Consider the following 21585-nt stretch of genomic DNA (forward strand, 5'->3'; position numbering starts at 1 on the left):
TGACGAGTGGGAAGCTTTCCCAAAACCGATTTCGCCTACTGCAAGAAAAGACGTAACTTCGGTCCTAAAGCTTCTCAGAACAGATTTTTGAAACTGTCGGAGACGCTACAGAAATATCTACCACATGGGAATTTCAGAATATTTACGTTTTTTTCGTAATACATAGAGAATTTAAATTTCATACTCGTTAGGAGTTGAACATTGAGAAAACTGCAACTGCCGAATGAAGTACTCTGGTAATAAAGGAAGAAAAGCATTACATCGAGTTTTAGAGATATGACACGACGACAAGGAAACAGTTTCCCGGACGGGAAAATTTCACCTTACCCAAATTAAAAATGAGAACATGCTTTAGATAGCCACAGAAACACTATACATGTGTACCATACGTAAATTTCAGATTTTTTCGTCATTTTTGATGACGATGTAGACTTTAAAGAGATTTTCCATCACCGCAGATGGCGTACGGTCTGGTGTTACCTGCCGACAGTACATGTCACAACAACTACACAACTTTGGACCTTAAATTTGAAATGTCAAATAATCGGAATCAGCCCATAGGTTCCACACAACAAGTTGAGGTGGAAGAGAAAGATCACAAACTTCGTTCCAAAATAATCACTTTTGTTCACTGCAACCAAAACGTTCTTTTTTTTTTTAAAAAGGTATTTGGCCTTTGCTTTCCAAAGCTAGTCATATCTTTGCCATAACACTCAATTTGGTATGAGTAAGCTGTTTCGCAGGAAAGAAAAGCATTTTTTTTTACGAAGAATCTCGGGTAAATTGTGATAGTGCCCTCATTCCTGCGTGCTTGAATTCTTGCTTAGAGTGACAGTCTGATTTATAACGTAGACTGAGGTAAATGGATTAGTTTGGAAGGTAACATTATGGTTTGTGATTTTGCAAAGTTAGCGAATGTGAAAACGAAATGTATGTCGCGCTAAAATATTGATTTGTAGCTTTGCCTGATATCTTATGTTCGTGCGCCATACCTAACGCACAGGAGCGCGGAGTGGTCGCGAGGTTAGAGGCGCCATATCACGGATTGCGCTGCTCCTCCCACCAGAGGTTTGAGTCCTCCCTCGGGCATGAGTGTGTGTTATTCTTAGCGTAAGTTAGTTTGAGTAGTGTGTAAGTCTAGGGACCGATGACCTCTGCAGTTTGGTCCCTCAGGAATTCAAACCTAACGCACATTGTCATATTTAACACACTTTTCGTTACAAAAAGTCAAACTGTAAGGTAAATCGATATAACTTACATCAGATAACAAACTAGTCCCCGATTAGTATTTAGGTGTATATAATATACAAATATGGCACAGAAACCACGAAAAATGCGAAGGACCACCAATGTGTAACTTGTCTCAATACAATATATATTCGTATTTGTTTCTCTTTGATTTATTTGACTGTTTCCCTTCTCTGATTCAGGTTAATGATCAGTACTTTTCAGCTGTATGTAGAATTGAGTTACGAGTAAACATAATATGAATTGTTGGCTGACTCCTTCCACAAAGGCTGCGCTACGAGATCCTGAATGTAATTTCCTTCCAACTGCATTCTCGGACGCTGGCTACGAAGTATCCACCCGCCCGCTTAGGCGACTCTCGAAAGTTTCAATTACTCCTACCTCACAGTATCTTCATCACTGCTACAGGAGCAGAGCCTAGCGGCACCACTTCAGTAAGTTATTTGCCACTTTACACTGAGCTTCCTTACCACTGTTTCTCCATTGCCTTGTCGCTCTTCCGGAAATCTTACGGAGATGCAATTATCCTTCTTCTGTCTTTACGTAGACTTTGTTTCTTCTCTATATTTCTGAGGTTCTGCCGTAGTGATACAAGCGTTCTCCACTAAGTCTCTATTGTAGACGCAATGTGATATCCCAATACGTGACCAATCTACTGATGTCTGGATTGTTGTTGTTGTGGTCTTCAGTCCTGAGACTGGTTTGATGCAGCTCTCCATGCTACTCTGTGCAAGTTTTTTCATCTCCCAGTACTTACTGCAACCTACATCCTTCTGAATCTGCTTAGTGTATTCATCTCTCTACGATTTTTACCCTCCACGCTGCCCCCCAATGCTAAATTTGTGATCCCTTGATGCCTCAGAACATGCCCTACCAACCGGTCCCTTCTTCTTGTCAAGTTGTGCCACAAACTCCTCTTCTCCCCTATTCTATTCAATACCTCATGTCTGGATTACCTTTATCTAATTCTGAACATGTTTTACCGTTTCACGCTACATCGCTAGGCTCTGCGAGCGTCATAATGTATTGAATCTAAGGGATGCAGGTTATATATTCCCAGAAATATGAAAGCTCTGTATACAAATAATCGTTTCCCTTACACTGCTTCATGTGTTGTGTGTATTCCAGGAACGATGGCAGTATTCATCGTTCCACGTACGTTAGGCGGGATCGTATACAAATAATCTTTTCCCTTACACTGCTTCATTTGTTGTGTGTATTCCAGGAACGATGGCAGTATTCATCGTTCCACGTACGTTAGGCGGGATCGTATACAAATAATCTTTTCCCTTACACTGCTTCATTTGTTGTGTGTATTCCAGGAACGATGGCAGTATTCATCGTTCCACGTACGTTAGGCGGGATCAAGGAAAATTTAGTCTTCCAGGTGCAAACACAGCATTTCAAGCCTCAAGGGTGGAGACAAAACTAAATCGCCACACGAAACATAGTGAGTCCCAGAGTAGAACATTGCCTCAAATCTGGATAAAGGATGAAAACAGTCTCTCATACGGAATAACAGGTCAAGATGTCCTTTAGAGAGACTCGTGACTGGTCTTCCTCTCGCCTTTCGAGTCAGAAGTCTACAAAAAATACGTCTTTAGCGGTCAAAATGTGCTTAATGCTCAAAAATACGATTTTAAAATCCTTTAAAGAAATTAAATTTAATTGTAATCTCGTCAAAATATGAAACTGAATGATTCAAATAGAATATATTTCAGTATCGTATTTCTGACGTAGGCAATCGATTATTTGTACAGGCTATGTCTTAGCTATGAACAAATTCAGAGAAAATTGTAGAACTGCAAGCAACAATACAAACAAAAGCCCAAGATGAAGTCGCAGAAACATATGAAGAATGCTGCATAGGAAGAACGAAATGCAGCAGTTAGGATGTAGAGACTTCGTACGTAACTATATTCACTTGCGATCACAACGCGTTATTCCAACACCCAAAATAGGTAAACTCTTCTGTGTCAAAATTTTGTATGAGAAACGCCCCTTGCGCTACTGTCACGGCATCCGCTTGGATGGCCGCCCGGTTTTGACAGGGCCCTGCCTGCCTGAAGTACGTGCGAAAAGTCAGCGACTCTCTTCCAACCACCGCAAAAATCAGCCGACTGCTGCAGCAGCAGCGCCTCCACGAACAGTGGTGGTGGAATCGCGAACTAGGGAGAGTCGTGACGTCAGAGAGCTGGTGACTCAGCGACTAAGTATCGAGGTCGCTCCGGCGTGAACTTGGAACTCTTGCGCAACGCGGGCGAGCCTCCGCGGTACGTCACAGTGACGTCACGACACTCATTCCGATCTTGCCACCAGGCGGCAGCACATACTGGCTAAGCGACTGCCGGCTGGATGCTGCTACGACGCTCGAACGTCGCCGCCCACCGCTACGGAGACTGAGCAATTTCGAAAATTTTCGGAGTTTGTAGAGAGTCATTATTATTACTTATTGTTATTATTAACAAATATTATAAGGGGCAGTTGCCTATATTATTACTATTATTATTATTATTATTATTATTATTGTTTTGTTATTATTTACCTATTAACCTAACCTCGCAGGATGCTTTCTTTCTGACTACTACATCGATTTTCCTTACATTGCATCAGTAGTTGTGTGTAGTAAAAAAACGAAGGCATTATGCATCGTTCCCACAAAAAAGTGCGCTGTTGGGCTGCGGATTTGATATTAAATACCGAAGACTGCTGAAAAAGTTTGGAAGTTAAAACATCTTATTTCATTTTCCTTGTGAAATAGTACCTCTCTTGAAAATTATTGTTCGAAAACCCTTCATTACCATCCCCCATTATTTCCTTCAAGTCTGTCAAGCTTTTAAGAATACTAAGCGCCTTTTCTCAATGGCATAGGTTCTGGTGAAGGAGACAATGTACGGACCGTTGTGAAGAAAGTTTTTGAAGAAGTTGGAAGTCATATAATTTCAATGAGTTTCGAATCTGACACAAAACACCAGTTATAACAGTCTGAATGGATGTGTAAATATACTGTTTTTGGAAAATCTTACTATGTGGAGGAAGAAGTTAATTATGGTATAAGCTCCGATAACAATAAAAGTTATTTTTACTTTGTTGTCTTGTGTGAATCTGCGTGGATTTCTACAAGTGTAATGGATGTGAACTGTGTAGCAAAAACACAATACACTGACTTATCAATTAAACTACACCGTTGACGTCAACATTTGTGTTTGTACCTAGGCTATATTCTGAATTACGATTTAAGCTCTCATCAGTGATACGATAAAGTTGTCCAGATTTTGGTGGAATGCTTGCATACTTGAAGACAGTATAATGATTGTTACTTATTTTTCGCGGATGGTTTGTGCTAGTTTTTGAATACGCCCTTATTCTAGCAGAAAAAAACCATCGGTATCCTAACAAGAAGATCATAAGGAAGACAAGACTCTAATGCAGTAGACTATCCTTTCAAAGTGGTCATTCTGGTAGTCTAATTTCACTGGCGCAGCTCCTAGACTTTGAAGTCAAAATGAACGTTCGTGCTATTCTTTATATTAGGTCTAGTTATTACGGTGCGTACGGTTAGCAGATATCATAATGTTGTGAGACGTGCCACGTGTCAATCTATTTCTGTTAAATCGTGTTTGAATATTTGTCCGTTTCCAGATGAGTATATGTAATAATAAAGAACAAACAACAGCAACGCACCTAAAAAGTTTAAAATAAAAAGATCACAATACCTAAACCACACTGTTTTAAATGTCCCGAAGAATGGACATCAAGCAACATGAAGGAAAATATAGCAGTAGAGTCCCCTAGACTACGTAGAGTGCTCAGCAGACACGTTGAGCGACGAGTATTTTTGTGATCACCATAACTGTTCCTTGACCCATACTCCTGCGGGGAGCTTCCCGAAGGTATTCGCCGCTTTGTCAGTTTTCGCGTCTATTTCGTAGTCCAGACAAAAATCTTGTGACACTAGCGAGCTGAGGTAGCGGAATTTCTCAATTACATTCAATAAGGAGTCGTCCAATCTTGTGACAGGCATATGCGCGTACACTCTCGCCATAACCGCAGTCTTCTTTACATTCACAGATACACAGAAGAGTTTGTACGCAATAGCAAATTTGTCCGTAATTCTCTGAAGGCCTTCTTGAAAATCTGCTACGAATGCTACATTTTAAGCGAATAAAAGGTTGCTCACGATAGTGTTTGTATCTGAGTAGCGAGATATTGTAACCTTTTCCGTACGCCCAGGTGTGTAGATGGATGCCCAGGTTGCGCTGAAAGAAGCTTTGAGAGATAACGAGAAGAATGCAACAAACGAGGCAGGGGCCAGCAGCTGCACAGCCACAGAATGATATGATGTGCTTCCTCGAAATATGACAGCACTCTCCATATCGCGGTGAAAAGCCTTGCTCATCTCCAGGAGTTTTAGAGGACAGCCTGTCTTCACTAGTAAAGTACACAGCCCCTCTCTGTTGACTGTGCCAGATGCCGTATTTAGGTCGATGAAACCAATGAATAACGGGATCTTCTGCTGGTGGCATTTTGCCTGAATTTAAGAGGAGTGTGCAGATCATATCAACAGAAGACCGCAGAGCTCGAGAGCCACAGTGAGACGGATGGTACATAAGATTCTCCAGTCTGACTACCATCACAAGGCCAAACACGCTTCTTCGACGATAAAAAATCAGCTAAATTCGATGGTAGCAACTGCTATCACCGCGATCGGCTCTACTTTCTTATAGAGTGATGATGTCGGCATCGCGCATGTCCTGCGGCACAGTACCATCAACATGACATTACAATAAACGGTTTTAGTGCACCAGTTGGAGCGCTCACGGTTCGACAAGTTGTGCGTGGATGTTGTCTTCACAAGGCCATTTCCCGCATTTAAGCTGTGCGGTATCTCTCTCAAGCTCCTCTTTTGTCGGCACCGCGTCCAACTGGTTTCAAGTTGAAAACTGAGAAATTTCTCCACTTGCTTTTGGGCCGATGTTCACCGGATGAGAGTACAGGTTGGGGTATTGTTCCATCCATCGCAGCAGTTGTCGATTACAATCTGTGACGGCTGTTCCACAGATCTCCTTAAGTGGGGCAGTCTTCTTACGGGTGGGACCAATGGCCCTATTGATATCCGTATACAGATTACGTATATAATACAGAGAATCTGACAGATCTAACGAGAAAAACGAGTTCAAAATTCTGTGGAAACATATGCGGGATGAATAATCACAGAATCACTAATCAACCGTCTGAATTATTAAACAGTTACTAATCCAAAATCACATGGCTGAGGGAAGTATGAAGAGATATCGAGAATGTGGATGACAACATGTGCAGAGTGAGAAACAGAAAACGTTTTAAACAAACGACAGAAAAAGTGAGCTTTCAGGACAGCAAAACATCAAGAATTGAAAGAAAGTGGACTCAAGAACAGAGGGAGCTACATTCTCGAAGAATGAAAGAAGTGTGGGCATAAATAATCTTGCAGTTGAAAACAGAGAAGCACAATGTTAATTTATACGTGATCGCAGTCTTTCTCGTGGTATTTCAAAGATAAAATCTTATCGGGTGATCAGCCGATTGGTGGCGTCGTCTTCTTGCAGCGTTTCAATAAGTATCATACCCATCAGCCTTACAGACTGATAAGAGGAAGGAAGACACGCAGAGGAAGAAGCAGCAAAATACGAGTATAAGGCGTTCTTGCCACATGCAGAGCTACCGACAAGTATCATTGCGAGAATAATGGGGAAACATTAAACAAAGACCATTTTCCGCTCAACGCGGAAATTAAGGATGTTATTCGAGCGACGAAAGACCGTCTAGGACTGCGGAAAGTTGGCGTTTACCGTACTGAGTCCGAATGTAGGATGCAATACGTTGAACAGACATAGTTATGCATCACACCGCTCCCTACGGAACACATCAGAAACGTGCGACTAGGGCAGACATACAAGTCTGCAACAGCAGAGTACACCTGTATGGAAAGAACAAGTCTGCATTAGCAGAACACATCAATATGGAAAGGAACTCAGAAAACCTCTTTGACAAGGCTTCCATTTCTACCCACCTACTCATTCAACAGTTAGGTACACAACATCCCGGCGCTTCAGATACAGCGCCCCTGTCCACCCTCGCCAGACAAATCAGGATGCAGGAGGTTACAGATAACAATCATACACAAACGTAATAATTCAGATCGATAAAACATGCCATTTTCAATCATCATCAATATCATGCTGAAGTCAGACGGGCAAAGCCCTGTTATGTTCCCATGCAATAACATGCGACGCCTTGACGATCCCGACACTTTGTCTGAAAATGATGAGAACGAAACTCATTGAAACGCTGCGAAAAGACGACGCCACCTCTCAGCTGATCACCCTAGAATCGACGTTGATTTGTCGTACCCTCTAGACGGGCTACTCGGAATAAAAAAGAAAGAAAAAGGGTGTCCCCACGGTCTGAGCAAGGGGGGTAGGGTTAGCTCGTGGTTGTTTCGCAGCGAACGACGAAACAGTTCTGTGGTTTCACGACAAGTGGATCTGAGTACACTTGTTACTACCTAGAATCCATTACATGTTACGCATTATCTAAAACTCATACTGAATATATAAGTCTGCACGTGTGGCGAGCAGGATGCGAGTTCATCTGGCGAAGTCTTTTCTTACAGTTATCTGTAGTTAAGTACGGTCTGAAAAAAGTTGCAGAAGTATTCAGTCGGATCTTGATAAGATTTCGAACTGATGCAAAGATTTCGAACTTGCTACAAAATTTCAAAATTGTAAATTTGAGCACTTCACAAAACGAAAAAAAAAAAAAAATTCCTGTGACTACAGTATCTACGAGTGACAGTTGGAATCGGTGATCTCATACGAATACCAGTATCTAACACTTCTCTAGAGACATGGAATGGAACCATCACATAGGCTGAGTCGTGGGGTAAATCTGTAAGCAGTCTTCGGTGTACTGGTGGAATCCTAGGGAAATGTGTACGTAGGAGATTGAAACTTCCTGGCAGATTAAAACTGTGTGCCCGACCTAGACTCGAACTCGGGACCCCCAGGCTGTGGCTAAGCCATGTCTCCGCTATATCCTTTCTTTCAGGAGTGCTAGTCCTGCAAGGTTCGCAGGAGAGCTTCTGTAAAGTTTGGAAGGTAGGAGACGAGATACTGGCAGAAGTAAAGCTGTGGGTACCGGGCGTGAGTCGTGCTTCGGTAGCTCAGATGGTAGAGCGCTTGCCCCCGAAAGGCAAAGGTCCCGAGTTCGAGTCTCGGTCGGGCACACAGTTTTAATCTGCCAGGAAGTTTCATATCAGCGCACACTCCGCTGCAGAGTGAAAATCTTATTCTGCATACGAGATTGCTTACAAATCACTCGTGCGACCCATCCTAGAATATTGCTCAGATGTGACGGAGCCGTACTATAGATCTGACAGGAGACACACAATGTGTACAGAGATGGGCAGCACGAATGGGAGACTGTCACAGAAACGCTGAAAGAACTAGACTGGCAGGTTCTTGAAGATAGGCGTAAACTATAGAGAAAAAGCCTACTTACAAAATTTCAAGAATCAGCATTAAAAGATGTCTCTAGAAACAGTCCTCCACCCTTTACATATCGGTCCGGTAGGAATCGTGAGGACAAGGTTAGGTCCGCGCTCCATGTGTGAATGTAATTGTAGAATGAAAAGTATCCTCTTCCATGCACTTCACAGTGGTTTGCAGAGTATGGATGTAGATGTAGAGACAGATAATGTAAAGATTTTGATACGGTTTTCACTAACAGACAGTCCGTTGTTTGTAGAAACGACGAGTGTGTAATTTTGTATGCTTTCCATATTTACTTATCGTTTGTAGTGACATCTCGTAGCAATGACTGGAGCTACGAGTTGTCCAGCTGAGAGGAGGCGGTATCTGGTGGGAAAAGTAGCACAACAACAGCCGCCGCGACACCAGAGAGCAGCGAAGTCTGTCCAGAATCTATACGTACTACAAATTAAAATCTCTGCCGTGTTGTTCTGTCTATATGTTCGGACTAATCTCAGAAGCAACTATAGAGATCATTCATTAACAGATTATTCATTAACAGATAGACTGGTTGACAAGGAAGCTTTGTGTATATTACTATACAGGGTGGTCCACTGATCGTGACCGGGTCAAATATCTCACGAAGTAGGCGTCAAACGAAAAAGTACAAAGAACGAAACTAGTCTAACTTGAAGGGGAAAACCAGATGGCGCTATGGTTGGCCCGCTAGATGGCGCTGCCATAGGTCAAACGGACATCAACTGCGCTTTTTTAAATAGGTATCCCCAATTTTTATTACATATTCGTGTAATGCGTAAAGAAATATGAATGTTTTAGTTGGGCCACTTCTTTCGCATTGTCATAGATGGTGCTGTAATAGTCACAAACATATGATTCACAATTTTAGACGAACAGTAGGTAACAGGTAGGTTTTTTAAATTAAAATACAAAACGTAGGCACGTTTGAACATTTTATTTCGGTTGTTCCAATACGACACATTACCTTTGTGAACTTATCATGTCTGAGAACAATTGCTGTTACAGCGTGATTACCTGTAAATACCACATTAATCCAATAAATGCTCAAAATGATGTCCGTCAACCTTAATGCATTTGGCAATACGTGTAACGACATTCCTCTCAACAGCGAGTAGTCCGCCTTCCGTAATGTTCGCACATGCATTGACAGTGCGCTGACGCATGTTGTCAGGCGTTGTCGGTGGATCACGATAGCAAATATCCTTCAACTTTCCCCACAGAAAGAAATCCCCGGTGAACGTGCGGGCCACGGCATGGTGCTTTGACGAGCAATCCACCTGTCAAGAAATATGCTATTCATTAGCGCTTCAACCGCAAGCGAGCTATGTGCCGGACATCCATCATGTTGGAAGTACATCGCCATTCTGTCATGCAGTGAAACATCTTGTAGTAACATCGGTAGAACATTACGTAGGAAATCAGCATACATTGCACCATTTAGATTGCCATCGATAAAATGGGGGCCAATTATCCTTCCTCCCACAATGCCGAACCATACATTAACCCGCCAAGATCGTTGATGTTCCACTTGTCGCAGCCATCGTGGATTTTCCGTTGCTCAATAGTGCATATTATAACCGGTTTGAGTTACCGGTGTTGGTGAATGGCGCTTCGTCGCTAAATAGAACGCGTGCAAAAAATCTGTCATCGTCCCGTAATTTCTCTTGCGCCCAGTGGCAGAACTGTACACGACGTTCAATGTCGTCGCCATGCAATTCCTGGTGCATAGAAATATGGTACGGGTGCAGTCGATGTTGATGTAGCATTCTCAACACCGACGTTTTTGAGTTTCCCGATTCTCGCGCAATTTGTCTGCTACTGATGTGCAGATTAATCGCGACAGCAGCTAAAACACCTCCTTGGGCATCGTCAATTGTTGCAAGCCGTGGTTGACGTTTCACATGTTGCTGAACACGTCCTGTTTTCTTAAACAACGTAAATATCCGGCGAACGGTCCGGACACTTGAGTGATGTCGTCCAGGATACCGAGCAGCATGCATATCACACGCCCGTTGGTCATTTTGATCACAATAGCTATACATCAAACGATATCGACCTTTTCCGCAATTGGTAAACGGTCCATTTTAACACGGGTAATGTATCACGAAGCAAATGCCGTCCGCACTGGCGGAATGTTACGTGATACACGTACTTATACGTTTGTGACTATTACAGCGCCATCTATCACAAAGCGAAGAAAGTGGTCCAACTAAAACATTCATATTTCTTTACGCACTACACGAATATGCAATAAAAATGGAGATTCCAATTTTTAAAAAACGCAGTTGATATCCGTCTAACCTATGGCAGCGCCATCTAGCGGGCCAACCATAGTGCCATCTGGTTTCCCCCTTCAAGCTAGACGAGTTTCGTACTTTGTAGTTTTTTCGTTTGATGCTTATTTCGGGAGATATTTGGCCCGGTCACTGTCAGTGGACCACCCTGTATACTCGTATTGTAAACAAGTCGTGCGTCCGTAGACACACACAGGCTTACGAGGGCGAAGACGGGATGGGTCGCTAGTATACATAATAAAGTTTGCTACTCGTGTGCTACGCGCCCAGTGCCTCCAGTTACTCATAAAATAACAATTCTTGACGCATTCGATCCTTGTTTAGTGCATGCAGTACAAATCAGGTAAGAAACATTCTAGTAACTGAGGGCAGATTAGCCCAAGTAATAACCAAACAGCTAAACTCCACAGACGCGTTTGAACTATACTGCATGAAAACGTGTAGAGGAGGCCTTTATCCAGTAATGGCTGACAAACGGATGGAGAATACGACAAAGACGATGATGATGATGATGAAAGAAAGAGTTCGCAATGTGAAATGTCTTCAATTTAGGCGTGAAAACCCATAAAGAGTGCAAATGAGTCCTGGAACACCAATTCGAATGGCTGTACATCGCAACTCCAGGGACAACACTGCTATGCGATCCGACTTACACTTTCTTCTTTTAAATTTTGTTCATTAGCGGACCAGAGTGAGACAGAGTCCGCATTTCACGCACGAACCCCTCGGTACTGCATACGCCTGCGTTTGCTCCGACAGCTGTTCTGTATCAATAGCCAGCTAACTCTGGTAACGCCTACGTTACGTCTGACGAACGACTCACGAATGTTTCCATGGTAATTTTGACGCAGACTACTCACCTCCCAATCACAAAGTACACACTGACTGTACTGTTACTAACTTGCGGTTTCTTCTCCTAGGAGGTACTTGAACTTTCGTAAGTGTGTGACTGAGCTCCAGAGTGCGTGACTGTACAGTAATATTTACGTAGGAGCGTCACACGGTGATCAAGACCTTTCCTCGTTGGCGCTACGTCACCAAGATCAGCGCTGAAGAGTGGCAGTCGTCATATGCCACACTGATATTTTTATTGCTCTGAGTACTGAAGCAACCACCTAAGATCCTTTGCGGTAGCTAGAAAGGGAAGAGGATGAAATGAAGATGAGAGGGAAGATGTGATACTGCGAGAAGAATGTGGCAGAGATCTGAGATAGCTAAGTTGGAACAAGGACCCCTGGAGTAGACGACATTTTCACAGAACTCCTGATATCCTTAGGAGAGCCAGCCAGCCATGTCAGAACTATTCCACCAGGTGCGCAAATTTATGGGAAAGTGAAATAACCTCAGACTTCAAGAAAAAGCAATAATTCTGGTTTCAATAAAGGCAGGCATTGACAGGTGCCAATATTACATATCAGTTTAGTAAGTCATAATAATAATAATAATAATAATAATAACAATAATAATGATAATCATCTGGAGGAACTCCGAAAACTGGCGCATAACAGCGCTCTGGTAAAGCTGTTATAGGCCTAGCTGGCCAACAGTGGATCAACAACTAGCTTGCAAAAAATGGTTTAAATGGGTCTGAGCACTATGGGACTTAACATCTGAGGCCATCAGTCCCCTAGACTTAGGACTACTTAAACCTAACTAACCTAAGGACATCACACACATCCATGCCTGAGGCAGGATTCGAACCTGTGACCGTAGCGGTCGCACGGTTCCAGACTGAAGCGCTTAGAACCGCTCGGCCACGGAGGACGGCCCAGCTTGCAACAAGGGACCTAGTTTAGTAAGTTTTCGTTGAAAAATCCTTACACGAATTATTTGCAGAAGAATGAGAGAGGCCGACTGAGGTACCGAAAAATGTAGGAAAACGTGAGGTAATACTGACCCTACGGCTTATCTTAGGAGATAGGTTAAAGAAAAGCAAATGTATGTTTATAGAACTTCTGTCTTTCGAGAGAGCTTTTGACAATACTGACTCTAATACAACCTTTGAAATTCTGAAGGTATTAGAAATAAAATATAGGCAGCGAAAGGCTATTTACAACTTGTATAGAAACCAGATTGCAGTCATTAGTGTTGAAGGACATAAAAGAGAAGCAGTGGTTAAGAAGGGAGTGGGACAGGTTGGTAGCCTATACCAGATGTTATTCAGTCTGCACATTGAGCAGGCAGAGAGGAAAAACCAAGGAGAAATTTGGAAAGGAAATTAAAGTCAATGAGAAGAAATAAAACATTGAGGTTTTCTGATGACACTGTAATTCCATCAGATACAGCAAAGGACTTGGAAGACGAGCTGAAAGGAGTTGATTGTGTCTTGAAATGAGGTCATAAGATGAACGTCAACAAAAGTAACACAAAGGTAATGGAATTTAATTGATTTAAATCAGGTGACACTGAGGAAGTTACACCGCTCTGCAAAAACTTAAGGTGGAGATAGATAAAGTAACGTAACATATTAACTGTTTGATCGAAATGCATGACAGTGCGGGACCATGCTGTAAGAGGACTCCGAGTCGTGTACAGAACGAAACCCACGATAAAGACAGGCTGCGGCGCGTACGTCACTAACAAGGGAACCCTCCATTCCGAAAATCACAGATTTTGATGTGCTTCAAATACACTCCTGGAAATTGAAATAAGAACACCGTGAATTCATTGTCCCAGGAAGGGGAAACTTTATTGACACATTCCTGGGGTCAGATACATCACATGATCACACTGACAGAACCACAGGCACATAGACACAGGCAACAGAGCATGCACAATGTCGGCACTAGTACAGTGTATATCCACCTTTCGCAACAATGCAGGCTGCTATTCTCCCATGGAGACGATCGTAGAGATGCTGGATGTAGTCCTGTGGAACGGCTTGCCATGCCATTTCCACCTGGCGCCTCAGTTGGACCAGCGTTCGTGCTGGACGTGCAGACCGCGTGAGACGACGCTTCATCCAGTCCCAAACATGCTCAATGGGGGACAGATCCGGAGATCTTGCTGGCCAAGGTAGTTGACTTACACCTTCTAGAGCACGTTGGGTGACACGGGATACATGCGGACGTGCACTGTCCTGTTGGAACAGCAAGTTCCCTTGCCGGTCTAGGAATGGTAGAACGATGGGTTCGATGACGGTTTGGATGTACCGTGCACTATTCAGTGTCCCCTCGACGATCACCAGTGGTGTACGGCCAGTGTAGGAGATCGCTCCCCACACCATGATGCCGGGTGTTGGCCCTGTGTGCCTCGGTCGTATGCAGTCCTGATTGTGGCGCTCACCTGCACGGGGCCAAACACGCATACGACCATCATTGGGACCAAGGCAGAAGCGACTCTCATCGCTGAAGACGACACGTCTCCATTCGTCCCTCCATTTACGCCTGTCGCGACACCACTGGAGGCGGGCTGCACGATGTTGGGGCGTGAGCGGAAGACGGCCTAACGGTGTGCGGGACCGTAGCCCAGCTTCATGGAGACGGTTGCGAATGGTCCTCGCCGATACCCCAGGAGCAACAGTGTCCCTAATTTCCTGGGAAGTGGCGGTGCGGTCCCCTACGGCACGGCGTACGATCCTACGGTCTTGGCGTGCATCCGTGCGTCGCTGCGGTCCGGTCCCAGGTCGACGGGCACGTGCACCTTCCGCCGACCACTGGCGACAACATCGATGTACTGTGGAGACCTCACGCCCCACGTGTTGAGCAATTAGGTGGTACGTCCACCCGGCCTCCCGCATGCCCACTACACGCCCTCGCTCAAAGTCCGTCAACTGCACATACGGTTCACGTCCACGCTGTCTCGGCATGCTACCAGTGTTAAAGACTGCGATGGAGCTCCGTATGCCACGGCAAACTGGCTGACACTGACGGCGGCGGTGCACAAATGCTGCGCAGCTAGCGCCATTCGACGGCCAACACCGCGGTTCCTGGTGTGTCCGCTGTGCCGTGCGTGTGATCATTGCTTGTACAGCCCTCTCGCAGTGTCCGGAGCAAGTATGGTGGGTCTGACACACCGGTGTCAATGTGTTCTTTTTTCCATTTCCAGGAGTGTATGTTGTAGAGGCACTTAACCTGAGTACCTGGATATCCGGTTTTTTAGCGATGGGCCTTTGTTTTTGAGAAAATCGATTTTGAAGTCCATTGTGTGCTTTCTATACCCATAACATTATATATATTGCGAGCAAGTCAGCGTAGTGCAGCGGTAAAGGTTCATGGCTACCGTGCTGGAGGTATCGTGTTTGAATCCTGCTGGTAGACCTTTTTTTTGTGAAAATCGACCGAGTTTTTCAATTTTATCTCAAAGAATATCAACAAACGGTGTAAGGTGTGTGAAATTATAAAGATATATTCAGTTATTAATTTTTTCTGTCATGGAACATTACAAAATCTTATTTTTCGTCATCCACATTGCTTGATGTGCCAGAACAATATTGTGGGTAATACTTAATCATGGAAACAACCGAAGCACAAATTTTCGGAGCACCACGCGCATTTTGTGAAAGGAACCGTCTTGCAGGCGCACGGTTTCTTCATGAGTGATACCGGGAAACACAAATCTTTTGCATTCAAAAAGATTTCTCTTTCATCCGCTAATTTCGATGCAAGCCATGCGTATCTAATCATGCTTTCCAAATTAGGTGCGCTGAATTGATGTAGGATTAGCGAATGTAATTTTATCGAATCTTCTCAAGAAGCGATCTCTCTATTGTCTTTCATCAAGTTGGAGCATTCTGAGTAATTTTCGTGAAGATCTTCAGCTGTCGGTAAAAATAAACATTGCAGGGCTGGCAGTAAGGAGTGCGCTTTGGTGGGACGACTTTTAGGGTGCAGGTGCTCGCTTCCCTTTCATCAGTGAATAGATGATCGCATAAAGTTTAATCGGTTTGCCCTCCCCCCGAATCGATAATGTAGAAACATTCGTTCTGTCCCACGTACCGAAGAATTACGGGATGCAAAAATTCTTCGTACACCTGTTTCGTGAACTTCCCGGATTTCGTGCAGGACACGACTACATTTCTGTATTTCCCAATTAATTCGTCTACTCGTTTTTGAACGTTAGTGCCAATTTTTCCGGACGGTTCTTGCATACATAAAAAGACATATTGGGAGCAGGTTTCGAACTCGGTACCTCCAGCGCGGTAGCCGTGAACCTACACCGCTGCGCTACGCTGATTTGCTCGGAATTTGTGTAATATTACAGGTATAGAAAGCACGCAATGAACGTCAGAATCGATTTTCCCAAAAACCAAGGCCCGTCGCTAAAAAACCGGATAGCCAGGTAGTCAGGGTAAGGTGCCTCTACCACATATTTGAAGCGCATCAAAATACCTGATTTACAGTATGAAGGATCCCCTTGTAAGATAGGTCGGAGCTCGCTCGCTCAGTTCAGCACACAAACTACGTTTCTGCACTTGTTGACTCGTAATTGGGTATTTCCGTAAAAATGAGAATTGCATCTTATACTGGAATCTGCTATTATGGTGTCCTATATTTTATTAGTCCTACAACCATCGGAAGTCCAATGGCCTACTAATAATTTGCTAGGGTTCTATTAGGTACAATAAAGTTAAAACCAGGCCAAAATGGTTATTGGTTGCATGACGCACTACATCTCGTATGAATTGAGGACTGTTAAGCAGAGGAGGACAACTGCTATAAACAATCCGTCATACTATTTATGTAGAGCACAGATCTTAAACTACAGCATACTGCCTAGTTGTGTATTTTGTTGTAGTACTAGTAACAGGTAAGACACCATAAAAGCATATTCGAGAACAAGATGTAGTTCTCGTTAGCACATAACAACCAGTTGCGAGTTAACACGTTTAGAAACGTATTTCGTCAGCTGAGCTGAGCGAGCGAGCCAGTTCAGTCCTACCCTCGTGACGTACGGTCCCGCAGCCTGTCTTTATAGTACACCTCGGTACAGCAAGTTGGGCGCCTCCTGGCTTGAGGTCAGCGTGACTATACTAACAAACTGGTTGGCCCAGCAATACGGAGCCGTTGAAGGAGCGGGAAAAGACGCTGTGTGTCAACCAGCGAGTAGTTACGGTGCAATGTGGTGGTGTTCTTCATAAGAACACTCAGCTGAATTCGCACGAGGAACAATCATCGGACAACTGTAAGAAAGTGGAAGTGTAGCTCAGGAGTTTGATATCGCTCACAGCATAGTTACACGATCACGTGGAGTGTTCCGAACCATCAACACTGCTGCCCGAAGGAGGGGACGTGGTCGACCGCGGTCAGCCACAGCAGTAGGTGACCGCTACACTGTGCAACAGACAAGAAGGGACTCACGTTAAACAGCGGGTGCAATTGCAACCACATTTAAGAGGACTGCTGGGCACGCATTCTCACGCTCTACAACGGCACGGCGACTGCATGGGGGTGGTCTCTTCGTCCGACGAACAGAGTGTTGTGTTGCGTTGACACCCGCAAATCAGCGACGCGTTTTGCAAAGGTGCCAACAGCACAGGGACTTAACAAACGAGGAGTGGGGTCGCTTGCTCTTCTCGGATGTGAGCAGACTCAGTCTGCGTAGTGATTCTGGACGTGCCATTGCAAGAACCCTTCAATCGTACAAAACTTCCAGATATGTCTCAGCTTAGCCAGTGAGTCCGTAGATGGTGGTTAAAGGAGGTAAAGTATAACTGGCCACGCTTTCCCACCCAAGTTTTGCGAGTCGCCGCGTATGAATTCTTCCTTCCCGTTGTGTGGAAATGCTCTCACAGTTTTATGTCCCGTTGCAGAGCCTTAGCTGCGCCGTCAGATTCTGAAAGTGCAATGTTTTACGTAATGAAGCGGCAAGAAGTTTTTATGCAAACAGTTTTTGCACCGTATGCCATTGTGATCTGTTTATTTAAAAAACACCGTAAATTGAAATTGTTCACACTGATTATAAGCTAATTGAAACTGTTCACACTGATTAAAAGCTAACTATTAGCGGTATTATTTGTTCATGAGATCCAGAAAATATTAGATACAGGCTCCTAGATAGATGCCATTTTCCTTGACTTCCGGAAGGCGATCGGTACAGTTCCGCACTGTCGCCTGATAAACAAAGTAAGAGCCTACGGAATATCAGACCAGTTCTGTGGCTGGATTGAAGAGTTTTTAGCAAACAGAACACAGCATGTTGTTCTCAATGGACAGACGTCTACAGACGTTAAAGTAGCCTCTGGCGTGCCACAGGGGAGTGTTATGGGACCATTGCTTTTCACAATATGTATAAATGTAGATGGTGTCGGAAGTTCCATGCGGCTTTTCGCGGATGATGCTGTAGTATACAGAGAAGTTGCAGCATTAGAAAATTGCAGCGAAATGCAGGAAGATCTGCAGCGGATAGGCACTTGGTGCAGGGAGTGGCAACTGACCCTTAACATAGACAAATGTAATGTATTGCGAATACATAGAAAGAAGGATCCTTTATTGTATGATTATATGATAGCGGAACAAACACTGGTAGCAGTTACTTCTGTAAAATATCTGGGGGTATGCGTGCGGAACGATTTGAAGTGGAATGACCATATAAAATTAACTGTTGGTAAGGCGGGTGCCAGGTTGAGATTCATTGGGAGAGTCCTTAGAAAATGTAGTCCATCAACAAAGGAGGTGGCTTACAAAACACTCGTTCGACCTATACTTGAGTATTGCTCATCAGTGTGGGATCCGTACCAGGTCGGGTTGACAGAGGAGACAGAGCAAATCCAAAGAAGAGCCGAGCGTTTCGTCACAGGGTTATTTGGTAAGCATGATTGCGTTACGGAAATGTTTAGCAAACTCAAGTGGCAGACTCTGCAAGAGAGGCGCTCTGCATCGCGGTGTAACTTGCTCGCCAGGTTTCGAGATGGTGCGTTTCTGGATGAGGTATCGAATATATTGCTTCCCCCTAATTATACCTCCCGAGGAGATCACGAATGTAAAATTAGAGAGATTCGAGCGCGCACGGAGGCTTTCCGGCACTCGTTCTTCCCGCGAACCATACGCGACTGGAACAGGAAAGGGAGGTAATGACAGTGGCACGCAAAGTGCCCTCCGCCACACACCGTTGGGTGGCTTGCGGAGTATAAATGTAAATGTGGATGTAGATGTTCTACTGTATGGGTAGATCCAAAGGCATCCTAACGCCGACTGCCGACTGTCGGCTATAGCAGTCTGTAACTTGAGCGCCAGCCGGTGTGGCCGTGCGGTTCTAGGCGCTTCAGTGTGGAACCGCGTGACCGCTACGGTCGCAGGTTCGAGTCCTGCCTCGGGCATGGATGTGTGTGATGTCCTTAGTTTAGTTAGGTTTAAGTAGTTCTAAGTTCTAGGGGACTGATGACCACAGATGTTAAGTCCCATAGTGCTCAGAGCCATTTGAACCATTATGTAACTTGAGCACACAATGGGTATAGTTCGTATAAAATCGTACATCTTTGGCTATGCCAAAGTTATTCATTTATATCAGCGTTTCCTGGCACTGTAAAATTATTGAAAGATAGTATTTATGACTGGTCGACTCCTCCTGAAGTCTGAGTGGCAAAAGGCAACTTCTGTTAACAAATATTTGTTAATAACAATTACTTGATTCGTGTCAGAATAAATGTAGTTTTCCTACCACCTCTTTGGTGACGTCACGAGCGATTTCCGCATCGGCACCTCATCCTGTTGGCTCTGAAAGCGCCAGATGGCCAACTGCCTCTGCTAACCAGTATGGGAACCTACCGCTTTCTCCTAACCTCTGTGCGTCCTGCAGCGCCGATACATTCACTTCCCGTATGTGAAATAGAAAAACTGGAAATAAAGTGAAAAGCGCTCTTACATACGACGGGTACCTTACACCCTCTTTTGGCAAGCACTTGCCTGCCCGTTTCCCAGCTTAAATTCCATAGAGAATATGTGGTATTGCAGCACGTCCACATGGACCAACGGCTATCCAACATTTATCAACCGTCTGGTGGAGGAATGGAACACCCTACAACAAAAACTCCTTACCAACTTTGCGGCCAGCATGGGAGGACACTGCAGAGTATTCTGTGGTGATCACACAACCCATTAGTATGTACCACGTCCCGCCTTTTGTAATGTCCAGGGCACCATCATGAAACACGGTGACTTCAGTGTAATTCTTGTCTTTGAATATAAATTTCATTTCTGTTCGTCTCACTGCGCATTTGTTTCAGTTTCTTTCTGTACTACAGGCCTACTGCACCAGTTATTTCTATATATGGTCCAAGTTTAATCGATCTATGTCATTTGCCAATGGCACCTCATGCGAAATATACTTTCGTCCTTAATCTTTGCGTACTAGTATATTATAGGAATTCCGATTGGGATTTTCTTCTAGGGAACAAAAACAATTAATTACAGAAATTTTTAAATATACTGATTAATAATTGATTTTCTGAATAAAATATTATTCCATTATAAGACGGTGACCTTAACTTGAGACCATACAGTTATATTAAAACCTCGTAATGTGTAATAGGCAGGCATATGTGGAGACCATCACGCAGGAATTCCAAACTGCAACAAGATCCACTGCAAGTACTATGACAGTTAGGCGGAAGGTGAGAAAACTTGGATTTCACGGTCGAGCGGTTGCTCATACGCCACACATCACGCCGGTAAATGGCTTGGTGTAAGAAGCGCAAACATTGGACGATTGAACAGAGGAAAAACGTGTGGAGTGACGAGTCACGGTACACAATGTGGCGATCTGATGGCAGTGTATGGGTATGTCGAATGCCCGGTGAATGACATCTGCCAGCGTGTGTAGCGGCAACAGTAAAATTCGGAGGCGGTGGTGTTATGCTGTGGTCGTGTTTTTCATGGAGGGGCCTTGCATCCCTTGTTGTTTTGCGTGGAACTATCACAGCACACGCCTACATTGTTGTTTTAGCACCTTCTTACTTCCCACTATTGAAGAGCAACTCGAGGATGACAATTACATCTTTCAACACGATCGAGCACCTGTTCATAATGCACGGCCTGTGGCGGAGTAGTTACACGACAATAACATCCCTGTAATGGACTGGCCTGCACAGAGACCCGACCTGAATCCTAAAGAACACTTTTGGGTTGTTTTGGAACGCCGACTTCGTGTCAAGCTTCACCGACCGACATGGATACTTCTCCTCAGTGCAGCACTCCGTGAAGAATGGGCTGCCATTCCCCAAGAAGCCTTCCAGCACCTGACTGAACGCATGCTTGCGAGAGTGGAAGCTGTCATCAAGGCTAAGGGTGGGCCAACACCATATTCAATTCCAGCATTACCGATGGAGGGCGCCACGAACTTGTTAGTCATTTTCAGCAAGGTGTCCGGATACTTTTGATCACATAGTGTACGTGGCGCCATGGTACGATACTACGTCAGTCTTTCGCCCCAGCGCAAGACAGTTGAGTGTATGCACTGTAAACAAAACTTCGGCTATTGTTGCGACGGCAGACTGACTGCGCGTCGGAAATCAAGTAAGTCGCAGTTGTAACAACGGGCGAACATCCAGTTCTGCC

This window comes from Schistocerca piceifrons, chromosome 4 (genome assembly GCF_021461385.2).
Source record: "Schistocerca piceifrons isolate TAMUIC-IGC-003096 chromosome 4, iqSchPice1.1, whole genome shotgun sequence".
NCBI classification, from domain to species: domain Eukaryota; kingdom Metazoa; phylum Arthropoda; class Insecta; order Orthoptera; family Acrididae; genus Schistocerca; species Schistocerca piceifrons.